General features: G+C 49.8%; 1 long non-coding RNA gene across 1 annotated transcript; it reads right to left on the reverse strand.

The window, feature by feature from the left end:
* Window positions 1-254: 254 nt before the first annotated feature.
* LOC110349982 (uncharacterized) lies at window positions 255-2,323 on the reverse strand. The gene is made up of 3 exons (XR_002396218.2): window positions 2,238-2,323; window positions 2,012-2,126; window positions 255-1,586 (listed from the first exon to the last, which is right to left on the reverse strand). It is a non-coding gene; the product is annotated as an uncharacterized LOC110349982 (long non-coding RNA).
* Window positions 2,324-12,237: the final 9,914 nt, after the last annotated feature.

A 12,237-nucleotide genomic window follows, 5' to 3' on the forward strand; every position in this document is an offset into this window, starting at 1 on the left:
TGCCCAGAGGTCCAGTTTGTGAACACAGCAGAGGCCCTGTGACTTTTCATTTTCTGTCCCTGGAGGAGGTCAGGCAGCCTCTCAAAGCCTCTCTTCTTTTTTTTCTGGAAGCCCAGGCTGGCCTCGAACTTTGCAGCAACCCTCCTGCCTCAGCCTCCCAAGGGCTGGGATTGCAGGTGCGAGCCATCACACCTGGCCTTCCTCTCTAAACACATAAGGAGAGGAAGACCTTCTACTTCTTTTCAGGCGTCTTCCTTTCCTGGCTGCTATACGGAGCACCACAGCACGCAAGCCCCCAGACAATCGAAGCGTGTTCTCTTGAAGCTCTGGGGGCCAGGAGCCCAGGGTCAGGCTGTCAGGCCCGAAAGCTCCCTTCTTAGCTTAGGGGAGGATCCGTCCCTGTCTCCTCCAGCTGTGGGTGCCCCCAGGTGTTCCTCGGCCTCACTCCAATTCTCCCTGCCTTCTCCCAGGGCCTCTGCGCCTTCGTGGGCGCTGGCTCCCCCTCCTAACTCAGGCACTTTGTGCATCTCCCCATCTCCACAACAGGCCGCGGCAGAGGACCTGGGAGTCAGAGCGGCTTCAGATGGGGGGGGGCACAATTCGACCCCTAACACGGGGCGAGGGGATGGGAGGATGGGTGAAAGATGGAAATGCAGCACGGGGCCACACAGGCCAGATGGAAACGACCCCGTTAAGAGGCGGGTCCCAGGGGGTGTGGCGAGTGTGCGTTAACTCCGAGGGGCTGTTTAAAGCCGCCCTCCTGTTAGCGAGGGGGTGGGCCCCGCCGGGTAACTCACTCCCGGCAACTTGATTTTCTCCAGAATAGACCCTGTCCCAAGAGCAGGGAGCTGAGGCCCAGCCCTCTTTGAAGTGCAAATGTCGACCCCTGGAGCAGCCCTCCCGGAATAATCAGGGCCTCGCATCTGCTGCCCCGGCTGGCCCGCCGGAAGTGCGCCCCGCCAGCTGCTCGGTTCTCTGGGTGCCCCCTCCCCGAAGTCAGGTGGCTGTGAGGATCAGGCCCCAGGCAGACCCGGTAATCACCACTTAGCGGGGAGAGGGAATTAAGAAAACGGAGGGTGTAAAGTGCCGGCCGCAGCTGCCGCCCTGTTCCCCCATTTGCTTGGATGCCTGCTGTCCCGGCTGCTTTTTGGGGATGGGAGCCGCACTCAGGGCCCTTTGTTTGCCATCGGCTTACTTCCCTGAGCCCTAGGCAGCAGGCAGGACGCAGGGGACATTCGGTGGCGTAAGTGTGAGGGCTCAGTGATAGGGATGCAGCGACCAGATTGCCCTGGCAGAGGGACACCCAGCTGGCTGCCCTGGTGTCCCCGTGATGGTTCCAACTCAAGCTCCAGGCCTTAAATACAAGAGAGCACTTTGAATTTTGCCCCAAAAGCCCAGGTTTGGGAATCCCTTGGAGTAGATACGGAGACTGCTGGGAACACCTATTCTTCTGCGGTACACTGCCATCTTGTGGTGAAAAGTGGAAACGCGGCAGCTCACTGACGCGGACAGGGCAGAGCAGTGATATAAGGAAGTCTGTCAAAAAGACTCTTTTGGAAATATCCGCTAGTGTATCCCTAGGAAACCTGCAGATTAATAAAAGAAAAAGTCAGAAAGGAACAGAAAATGTAGGCGGATGGCGCTGGAGCCCTAAGATAGATAACATACTGGGGACCCCCCTGTCTCTGAGACCACACAATAGCTGTTGCTTCTCCTCTTGGGGAATTTCCATGAGCAACGGCCACGGCGTCCATGGAAACTGCCTTCGAACGCTGCAGTCATCCTGATTTCAGTTTCATTTTTTGGAACCTCTTTTAAATAATTTTCTAAATTCCACGCAATAATTGCTCCATATTAAGAAGCCTTTATGCAAAATTCAAGAAAAAAAATTTTTTCAAAATGAGGGAAAAGGGAATCACAGGCCATCGATGTGGCTGGCACAGTGGCCACGCTGGCTCCTCGGGGACCCTTCCCCTGCCACACAGAACCATCCCCACGGCACTGTTCTGACCTCGAAGCTCTGGACATGGGTGAGACTTTCTCCAACAAAGCTTATTCCCAAGGTTCTCATCTTCTTACGTGGTTATTTGGCTCTGGAGTCGAAGAGCCATCCCCGGGAAATCATCCTGAAAGCAGTAAGTCTGAGTATTAAACAAGAGCACCTGGAAGGGTAAAACAGGCGGTTTCTCCCACAAGAGTAAGCGTCGGGGGGGAAGGCTGCCTTTGGCCTTGCCGACCTGGTGGGCTGCGCTCTCTGGTGGATGCTGCCGAGGTTCCAGGGAGCAGATTCGGCCTCCTCGCCCGCCCACCGACCTTGCGCCCCGCCCACCGACCTTGCGCCCCGCCCACCGACCTTGCGCCCCGCCCACCGCCTCCCACGTGTAGGTCCGGCATCCGCGTCCTGCCCACCAGCCGCGCGCCCCGCCCACCCCTCGTGCTCCGCCCTGCGCTCCATGGGGCCTGGAGCCTCAGGGTCAGACCAGCACAGCGCCCCCTAAAGCTGCCTAGAGCTGGGCTCGGCTGGCTGCGCTGACCCCAGGCCAGGAAGGAGGGTGGGCGAACCACAAGGGGCCTTGGCTGAGGAGGGAACCCGAGTCAGCAGCGTGTGTGGCGGTGAGCTTCCGTGAAACCGGACTTTCTGGGCCTCGGGTCCTAATCCGTACAACAGACATGTCTTTAACCAGGGCTGATAGCCAGGATCTCCTTAAGCTGGCCTGGAAACCTCATTTAGGAAGCGCCTTCAGTAGATTGAGAACCAGGGCCTAGGGGTGGGGTGTTCGTACCTTCCGCGCGCTCTTGGAACCCAGGGAACAAGTAACATGCTAGCAGCAACGCCGTTATGAAGTGTGGATGCCCGAGGATGGATCTTTAGTTATTACTTTTTTTTTTAGAAATATAACTTACAACGTACCTGGATTGTAGCCACTCAGTAGACTGAGGCAAGAGGATCACAAGTCTGAGGCCTGTGTGGGCAAATTAGCAAAAGCCTGCCTCACAATAAAATTTAGAAAAAGAAAAATAACTGGGTTGTAGCTCAGGGGCAGAGCGCTTGTCCGGCAGGCATGAGGCCCTAGATTCAATCCCTGTTCTTCAAGACATGCATTTCCTTTATGTAAGTATTTTCAATCAGAGTTTGGGTTTAATCAAAACAGTTGAAACAAAAAGTGGTGAATCTCTCCACACATAAACCAAAGAGTGAAAAATTAAAGTATATACTGGTAGAATATTTATGTAATATAATAGCACACAGAAAACATGTACTGACTGTTAACTTTGTCTCCACTTTGCAGTTGAAGAAACTGAAGTTTAAAAAGTGAACCTGCCACTGGGTGTGGTGGGGCACGCCTGTGATCCCAGCATTCGAGAAGCTGAGGCAGGACGATTGCTGTGAGTTTGAGGCCAGACTGGGCTACAAAGTGAGCTCAAGGCCAGCCTCAACTGCATAGTGAGACCCTGTCTCAAAAAAACCAAAAACCAACCAACCAGGTAGATACATAGCTAGCTAGCTAGATGAGGTAGATGGTAGTAAAGCTGCCCTAAAGTGATAGGCTAGGGGTTGCAATGTCAGGCTCTTAACTGCCACCTAAATTTGCCTTTTTATTGCCATAACAGTTTTAAAAAATATTCATATATACTCTTCTAAAAATCACATTAAATATTTATTTTCTTAGTCAAGTTTTTAAATTTTGGGGTAGATCTTGTTTTAATGTCCGGCTGTGAAGTACCTTCTCTCTAAAACCAAGAACCGGACAGTTTCATAAGTGCCATCTGACAGGTCTACTATTGAGAATATATAAAGAATTCAAAAAGATCAGACCCCCCAAATTCAAAGACCCAATTCAAAAATGGGCATCTCAGATGAACAGACATTTCTGAGACAAAGAGGTAAAAGCAGCAAATAAATATATGAAAAAATGTTCAACATCACTGGTCATTCGAGAGATGCAGATGAAAACAACACTGAGATTCCACCTCACCCCACAAAGAATGGCTGCTATCAAGAAATCAACCAATAACAAATGCTGGCAGGGGTGTGGAGAGAAAGGAACCCTTCTCCATTGTTGGTGGGAGTGCAGACTGGTGCAACCACTGTGGAAATCAGTATGGAGATACCTCAAAGAACTAGGACTAGAGGTCCCATTTGACCCAGCTATTCCCCTGCTGGGAATCTTCCCCAAAGAATTAAAAGACTCATACCACAGCGATATATGTTCACCTGTGTTTATAGCGGCACAGTTTGTAATAGCTAAAGCTTGGAAACAGCCCAAGTGCCCATCAGCTGGAGACTGGATAAAGAAGATGTGGTTTTTCTATACAATGCAGTACTACTCAGCTATAAAGAATGAGAAACTAGAGACATTTATAGCTAAATGGATGCATATTGAGGCCATCCTCTTACGTGAAATAAATAGGACACACATGTGTAAATACCAAATAGTTTCTCTAGTGTGAGAAACTGAAAGTGTAAATAAGGATGAAAATGAATAATTGATAATTTGAATTAAGAAAAGGTCCAAAGGTGAGGGGTGGTGGGAGGGGAAAGAAAAGAAGGAAAGGAAAAACTATGAGAAAAGAAAAAAAAATGGAAACAAAATCTATGTAAATAGGGAAGGGTGGAGGGGGTGAAGGGCACACAGGTAATGGGGGAAAAAATAAGAACCAAGATACATCATGTACAGGTACAAGCACCCAATGATAAATGTAAATGTATACCTAAAATGTACCAATAAAAGAATTAAAAAGAAAAAAAAATAAGTGCCCTCTGAAAAATAACTCATAAGCAAACTTCGGGGCAGGGTTTATCTCTTATAATTGAAAGAACCGGTTTTCTTGATATGTAATGATTTAGTTAAATTAACAAGAAAAAAAATGAATAAATCAAAGTGGTAAAAGGATCTAGAAGACGATAAATGTAACAGCAAGAATGATGACTTCCAGGGCATTTACACCTTGCAGTTTGAGCTGGAATTCTTTTTTTTTTTGGTACTGAGGATTGAACTTGGGTCCTTGCGCCTGCAAGGCAGGAGGCAGAACCACTGAGCTAAATCCCTGGCCCTCTTTTTTTTTTTTAACATTAAGTTCTAATTTATTTCACTGGCAGAAATTTTTACAAAGCTATTTTCACTTTGGAAAAATACTCATTGGCCAAATGAGTATTGGCCAATTGCTCATTGGCGAATGAGCACTTGCTTATTTATACTCACTGAATAAACGTGAGGACCTCAGCTTCTGTGAATAAATGTAGGGTGAGAGTTTACAGTGATTGTGATGCCAGAGAAGACCGACAAGGAAATAAAGCTGATGGTTAAGTTGTGTAAGAAAAAGAAACTGGTGTGGGAGTGTTGTTGCCATCATTTTCTGTGTAATCTTTCTGAATCTTTGTTTGGCACCTGCCTCTTTTGTACATCACAGAGTTTGATTTTGCTAAATTTTTTTCCTTGAATTGGTAAATGAACTCCTTTCCCATGATTGATAAAACTGGTCTCCACTCGGTCAAGCAGGGAAGAGCTGTGGGAAGCAAGACCAGCAAGGCGACAAGCCAGGAGGTAGCTGATGGAGTGCAGGAAAGAAATGGTAGAGGGTAGGGGGTGAAGGATGCCACCAGAATCCGGGATGCAACAAAATAAAGCCCCATGCCAGTTGAACAGGCACCAAGCCCAGGACCCTGTGGCCCATGCTGGCACTGGAAGCTGGTCAGGAACAAGTGTGGTCCTGCCTGGCGGGCTAGCTTCATGCTGGCCCAGCCAGCGTCCCTGACAGCAGCGGGCACTGCCCACGGGGCTGAGCACCAGGGACAGCGGTCACCTGCACCTTGCAGTGGCGTCTGTTGGCTCAGGCTGGGTTGAGGGGTGGTGGCAAGGACCCTAGTCAGTCACTGGGCCTGGGGTGGCCTGGTGAGTAGCACCTGCGAGTGTAGCCCTCTCTTTTCTCTGCAGATGGAGCATAACCTACAGGTGCCCCTGTGGCATCATACCTTTCTCCCACCCCTGAATCTGTCCCTGAACCCCACCCAGCTCGGCTGGTGCCCGCTGCCTGTGATATGGCTGCTGTACCCCGGAGGACGTACCAAGTCTCCGACTCCACCGTGTGGGGCGTAGTGTACCATATCGAAGCAAGGGGGCTCTCCAGGGACAGGCGAGCGCCTCTGGGCCAGTTTGTTCCTCCACCCCAGGACCAAAAGCTGAAATAATGGATTCACAACTGCAGGTTTGTAAAGAGCTGGACTGGGGAGGAATTAGAACTGCAGGACCCAAGCTCTGGCTGCTGGGGTGACAGACCAAGGCCATGCCACGCCCAGGCCCTGGGGCTCTGGTCTGCTCACTCCTCTTTCTCCTTCCTCACCTGCCCTCAGATCTGCAGCAGGGAGAAGACGCTGAGCCAGGAGTGCCCTTGATGTGGTGAGCACCTTGGGCCCCATCCCGGAGTCTGAGCAGCTCCCACTGCTGGTCCAGAAGGTCCCCGGGCTGGACAGGCTTCTCGGGGTTCCCCTGTCTCTGCTACCACCTCTGGAGCCAAAGCCTCCGGGGCAGCCCCATGCTCGCAGCTGCAGTGCCTCGCAGCAGGCACCTTCTTTACAGTCGCTGTTAGAAGAGCACACTGTTCAGTCATCATGTTACCTGCCCTGGTCAGGGATTGTCCTGGCGCAGTGAGGACTCAGCCCCTGGGAGCCAGCACTGATACCCCAGCTCCCCGGCCAGACCCAGTGGCCCCCCCTGCAGTCCTTCCCTCTGCCTCTGTCCTCTCTTGCCCCTCCCCAGGCTTGTGGTTCCTGTCTCTGCTCGTCCTGGGCCTGCAGTGGGACTCTGTGTGGTGTTCATCTTGTCGACTAATCCTGCTCTCCATCGTTTTGGGCCTGGAGGAAATGCCTGGCTGGAGGATGCACTCTACCCAGGCTGCTGGACCAGCCAGGGGCCTGCTGGGCACTCTCAGCCCCTCTGCTGCCACCCTGGCAGGTGGCACCCTGGTCCATATCACTTCCTCCAGTGCCCAGCCATACCTGTGCCTCTGGTTTTCCCAGCTGGCAGATTTTCAGTGTCCCACGGGACCTGGCATTGTAAGAGTCCAGGCAACTACTGTGGGGCACCTGAGTTACCCATCTGTAGAAGGGAGAGGCCGGGTCCCCGCTTTGCAGGTACCCATGCACACACACAGGCGTCCTGAGGTTGGATGTGGCATGAGCACTTTGTAATATTGACTGATTAAACATGTGATGGTTCACAAAACTTGTGCTGAATCTGCTTCTGCCTTTGACCCGCATCCTGGTGGCAAGCGAGGATAATAGGAAGTCACCCTGTCACCCCATCAGAACACTGGACAGGAAGAGTGCCAGGGACTTTGTGCATTTTTGACACTTTCAAAATAGCTCTGGAAGGTTTTTTATTATAATTCAACTCTCACAACCCCAGTGTTCTGGAGGTATAATTTGAAAACTATGAAAGTGACCTGAAAACAGCTTAGTTGGCAGCTCCCAGCATCAAGCACTTGTGTCCTGTCTCATCCTGTCTCATCCTGTCACTCCTGCCTCCACGAACCCTTCGCCCGGCTGGCTCTGCCCCTTCCCTGCCGGGGCTCCAGTCTGCCCTTGGCAAGGAAGTTCCTGGTGTCAGTCCCAGGAGTTGCCCTATCCCAGAATGTCCGCCAGCAGTCAGGCCTGACCGGACTCTTTCCCACCTCCATGACTCACGAAGGGCTCAGCACAGTCCACCACGTGCTCTGGGCCCCTGCTGCTCCTCAAAATCCACTGTCCTTCTTACACCTCTGACCAGGACTGGGTGGGCACCTTCCAGGGAGGAAGCCAGAAAGACAGCAGAGTCCTGGGTCCCGCTCCTGTGTGACTCAGTCCACAGCTTCATCTCAGGGACATGAGGGAGACACTGAGGGTGAGCTGAGGGGTGGGGAGGGGCAGGCAGGGGTACAAAGCCACACATGGGAACCGGGCAGGAGAAGCGCCCCTTCCTTCCCAGGTAGCATTCTCCGATCCCAAGCTTCTGGATGGAAGAGGCATGCAGGGCTGTCTCTTGTGCTCCTAACTCTGGCCTTTCACACTGCCGTCTGTGGGAGCGGAGACTTCACAGATGCCTCTTGGCACAGCGTGGCAGTGACACCTGAGCAGGAGGACTATGGGAGACCTCACTGTCGTCACCAGAACACTGAGCCCAGGAAGTGCAGGAGGACGGCAGGGTGGAGGGAGGCAGGGCAGGGCATAAATGAGCACCGCAGGTTAGACTACAAATTGTCATATTACATATACATATTCTGAAAGCATTATGCCAGTATAACTCAAGAGCTTTCGTAGTGTTCATAGTGTTTGTCCTGCACTTTGAAATTCTTTTAGATAAATATTCCAGAGCACAAATACTGACATATGAATAAATTCATTGCAGTCCAAGTGAAAAGCTGAAAAATCCTCAGTGTTAAACAATAAAAAACATTGGTGTTTGTAGTAAAATATAGTCATTAAACTGTTTGGCTGCTTAGTAAGTGCAGTATCTCATGCAATTAAGTAAAAGGGAAGGAGTGAAATTTATGCATCTGTAGTTTCAACTGTATTAAAGCACTTGGAGAATCACTGTAAATAAAGGGCTGTTCTTTTTGAAAAATGACATGAAGCATAACTTTAAAAGCCCTGTGGAGAGCTGGCCATGTTGGCACATGCCTATACTCACAGCACTCTAGGAAGCTGAGGCAGGAGGATCAAAAGTTTGCACCCAGTCTGGGCAGCTTAGTGACTCAGCGAGATCTTGTATAAAAATAAAATAGAGGGTTAGGGAAGTAGCTCAGTATGACGTCTCTGGGAGCTCTAGAAGTTATTTACTTCCCAAACACACCAGCTTCTTTGGCGCTAAAAAGAAACCAAAAGAAAAAAAACACCCACTCCAAGCACTTTCAGTGGGAATTTAAAAAGATGCGGCCACTGGGAAAGTTTGGTAGTTCTTCAAAAGGTTAAACAGAGAGCTGGGTGTGGTGCTGAACACCTGTAATCTCAGTGCTTGGGAGGCTGTGGCAGGAGGATCACTTTGCGTTCAAGATAGCCTAAAATACATGGTAAGACCCTGTCTCAAAAAACAAAACAAAACAAAAGAAGTCATAAGATCCAGCAATCCTACTCCTGGTTTTATACGCAAGAAAAATAAAACACATGTCCATGCAGAAACTCCTATATGAATGCTCAAGCAGCATTATTTGTAATGGTCCCCAAATGTAAACAACCCAAACATCCCCAACCAATGAATGGATAAAAAATATATATTTATATGATAGACTGTTACTCAGGTAATAAAAAGAAACCATGACTGTGCTTCAGCATGGATCACCTTTGAAATCATCACGCAAGGTGAAGGAAGCCAGACACAAAGAATCCACGCTGCTTGATTCCATTATGAAATATTCAAAATAGGCAAATCCACAAAGACAGGAAATCCGTGGTTGCCTAGGACAGGCAGGACTGGAGGAAGTGGTGGTGAGGGGCTTCTAATGTTTCTGGTGGATACAAGATTTTTGCAAGGATGCGGCAATATTATCAAATTGTGGTGATGGCTGTGTAACTCTTTGACTACATTAATGAAGCTGGGCCTGTTGCTGCATGGCTGGAACCGAGGCAGGAAGATCGCCATGAGTTCAAAGCCAGCCTGGGCTCCATAGTGAGTTCAAGGTCAGCCTGAACTACACAGTGAGAACCTGTCTCAAACAAAACAAACCAAAACAAAATGTAACACCCCCTCACACTAAACAGCACTTTAAATGGATGAATTACATGGTGTGAGCCAGGCCTCAATACCCCTGTAACTACACATGCTGTCTTCATGTCAGTCCTCACTGACCTAGAACATAAGTCTTCCAGATTCATTTCTCTGTATCTTTCAGAACCCTCAGTCAAATGCACGGGAAACGACCTGACATTGCCACAGGTTGAAGCCCTTAGGGCTAAGTTGCCTGGGCTGCCTGTGTCTGGACAGCCTGAAAATGAGCAAACCTCTCTTCCCTGCCCCTGCCCCACCTGCCTTCCAGTGGAGGTAGAGGACTTCGGCTTGGCCCAACTTCAGCCTGGTCGCTCTGAACATCCTCTCAGTGGTTTCAGCTCACCACTGTCCCCTCAGCGTGGGACAAGGGGAAGGGAAGCTCAGAAAGCAGTACAATGGAGAATGGTTTTCCCCAGTTTCCCGAACCTACCCTGAGTCTTGCATGCATCAAAGCAGCTGAGAGAGACAGCAGTGGACCCATGAGAACACATTTCTAAGAAGTATTGCAGGGAACGACAATTAATTATGAAATTTAAAAAATAATTATATTTTAATGTCAATTTTGGTTCCCTGAGCTGAGCTGCTTTTTTCTTGGTACTGGGGATAGAACTCAGGTCCTTGAGCTTGCAAGGCAGGCGAGGCGCCACTGAGCTAAATCTCCAGCCCCGCTGAGCTGCTTTCTAATCAACATCACTCATATTAAACCACACAGCTCCCTACTCCGTCGATGTGGTACTCACAGACCGGCAGCTTAACCTCCTCTGTCCTTAAGATGACTGCCATGATCCACATATGTGCCATGGGAGAGAGGGGCCGTGGGCTGTGGCTTAACAAGACAGAACGGCAAAGCCACGACTGTTAGAGATTCTGTGTGATGAAACATTATCAGTCTCCTCTGAGTTGTAGGATGCAGTATTCTTTTCCTTGTACTTCTGTACTTTTCAAGTTCTGTCTGTACAATGCATATCTACTAAGGAATCCATTGATGAAACAATGCCAGTGCTCAGGCTATGCCCGAGGGCTACTAACATCAGGTCCCGGGGTGGAGTGGGGACCAAGGAAGCAGAGGGCAGAATGCCCTGGCTCAGAGCACACTGAGGTTTCCAGTGACGCGAGCTGGCATCTGAGTCCCAGGCTCTATGAGCGGGCCCAAGACCATGTTCACACTTGCACACCTCCAGTTCCGGCCTCCACTGTTCTTCACGGGCTGCCCCCCTGCATTTGGGAGAGCTTCTTCCCTGACAGCACAGAGCCAAGAACAGAGGTACGGAGACTGCTGTGCAAGGCTACATGGGGTTCAAATTCCTTCCAGTGACCGAAGGGGTCAATAAATTCCTTACTGAGGGTTTAGGTGCAGTGATGGTGAGCCTTTTAGAGATTGAGAGTCAAACTGCAAACCCAAACCTACTGTGTATCACAAAGTGCCAACATGGCACTTAAACCTGAATACCGAGGGCTTAGTTGAGAAAACACTGCGCATTAATATCTCATCTTAAAGTCCACTAACACATGTGCGATAGGTTCACCACTGCTGGTTTAGGGGAACTAGAAATATTTAGACTGAAGAAACCTGAAAGGCAGCGAGCTCCTCTACAAAGTGGTAGAAGATTCTCCCCTGGAAGACCCCTGGGGAACAGACAGGCTAAGGACTGCACTCAAAGGCCCTGCACGTACAGGAGAAAGCTCATCCTTGCCCCCATCCAACCCAGATTGGGTTTATTTTCCTTAGCAGATACTCCCTCAGCCCCAGGCTAATACATCGCTCCACAAAATGCACCATTTGATTCCGTGAACCACTGATTTTCCCCTTGCAACTCAAAGCTACACCTCTGCCTCTCTGTAGCTCAAAGTTGGTCACCGGTGTAGCTACTGAGGTGCTGCTGCCCTCTGGCGGGAATAAAGAATGCAGCTGCTTAGGGAAGCATGCAGTTTGAGGCTCTCCTCTGCACACCCACTTCCCATTTAACTTCCTCTCAAAAGCTTAACTTTCTGATGTGGGCCCGAAAGTTCTGACTCCCGCACATGAGGGGATCTTGTTTACATTCACACCACCATTCTGTCTCCTAAGATGCTGAATCTTTAGTCACAATATAAAACCCTGGTTGCTAGAGAGGTAGCAATGTGCGGACACCATTTCCCTGTACAGGGTAACCTGGGGAAGTTAACATGGTGTTATGGAAAGCCCACTGGATGAGGTCTAAAGGCCCCACATGCAGCTCACGTTCTGCCATTCCCTGTGGGATCTTCAATCTATTCATTAAAAAGGAAAAAAATACGTTAACAAAAAGTTGCAAGGTCATTGCTACACGAAATGCTACAAATTTATTAATTTGTAACATGCTTTGTTTGGAGATGCAATCTTTTGGGACAAAGTGCTACGAGGAGTGTTACTTTGAGCTGGTCACCACAGCCCAGAGCCACCATTCCACTCTAGGCTAGCAACCCTGAGGCTCCTGCAGGCTGGCCAACCCCAGGTCCTGTGCATCCAGGCCTCGGG

Source organism: Heterocephalus glaber, unplaced genomic scaffold (genome assembly GCF_053883595.1).
Source record: "Heterocephalus glaber isolate CG9 unplaced genomic scaffold, H.glaber_assembly_v1.0 deba00001460, whole genome shotgun sequence".
Classification (NCBI taxonomy): domain Eukaryota; kingdom Metazoa; phylum Chordata; class Mammalia; order Rodentia; family Bathyergidae; genus Heterocephalus; species Heterocephalus glaber.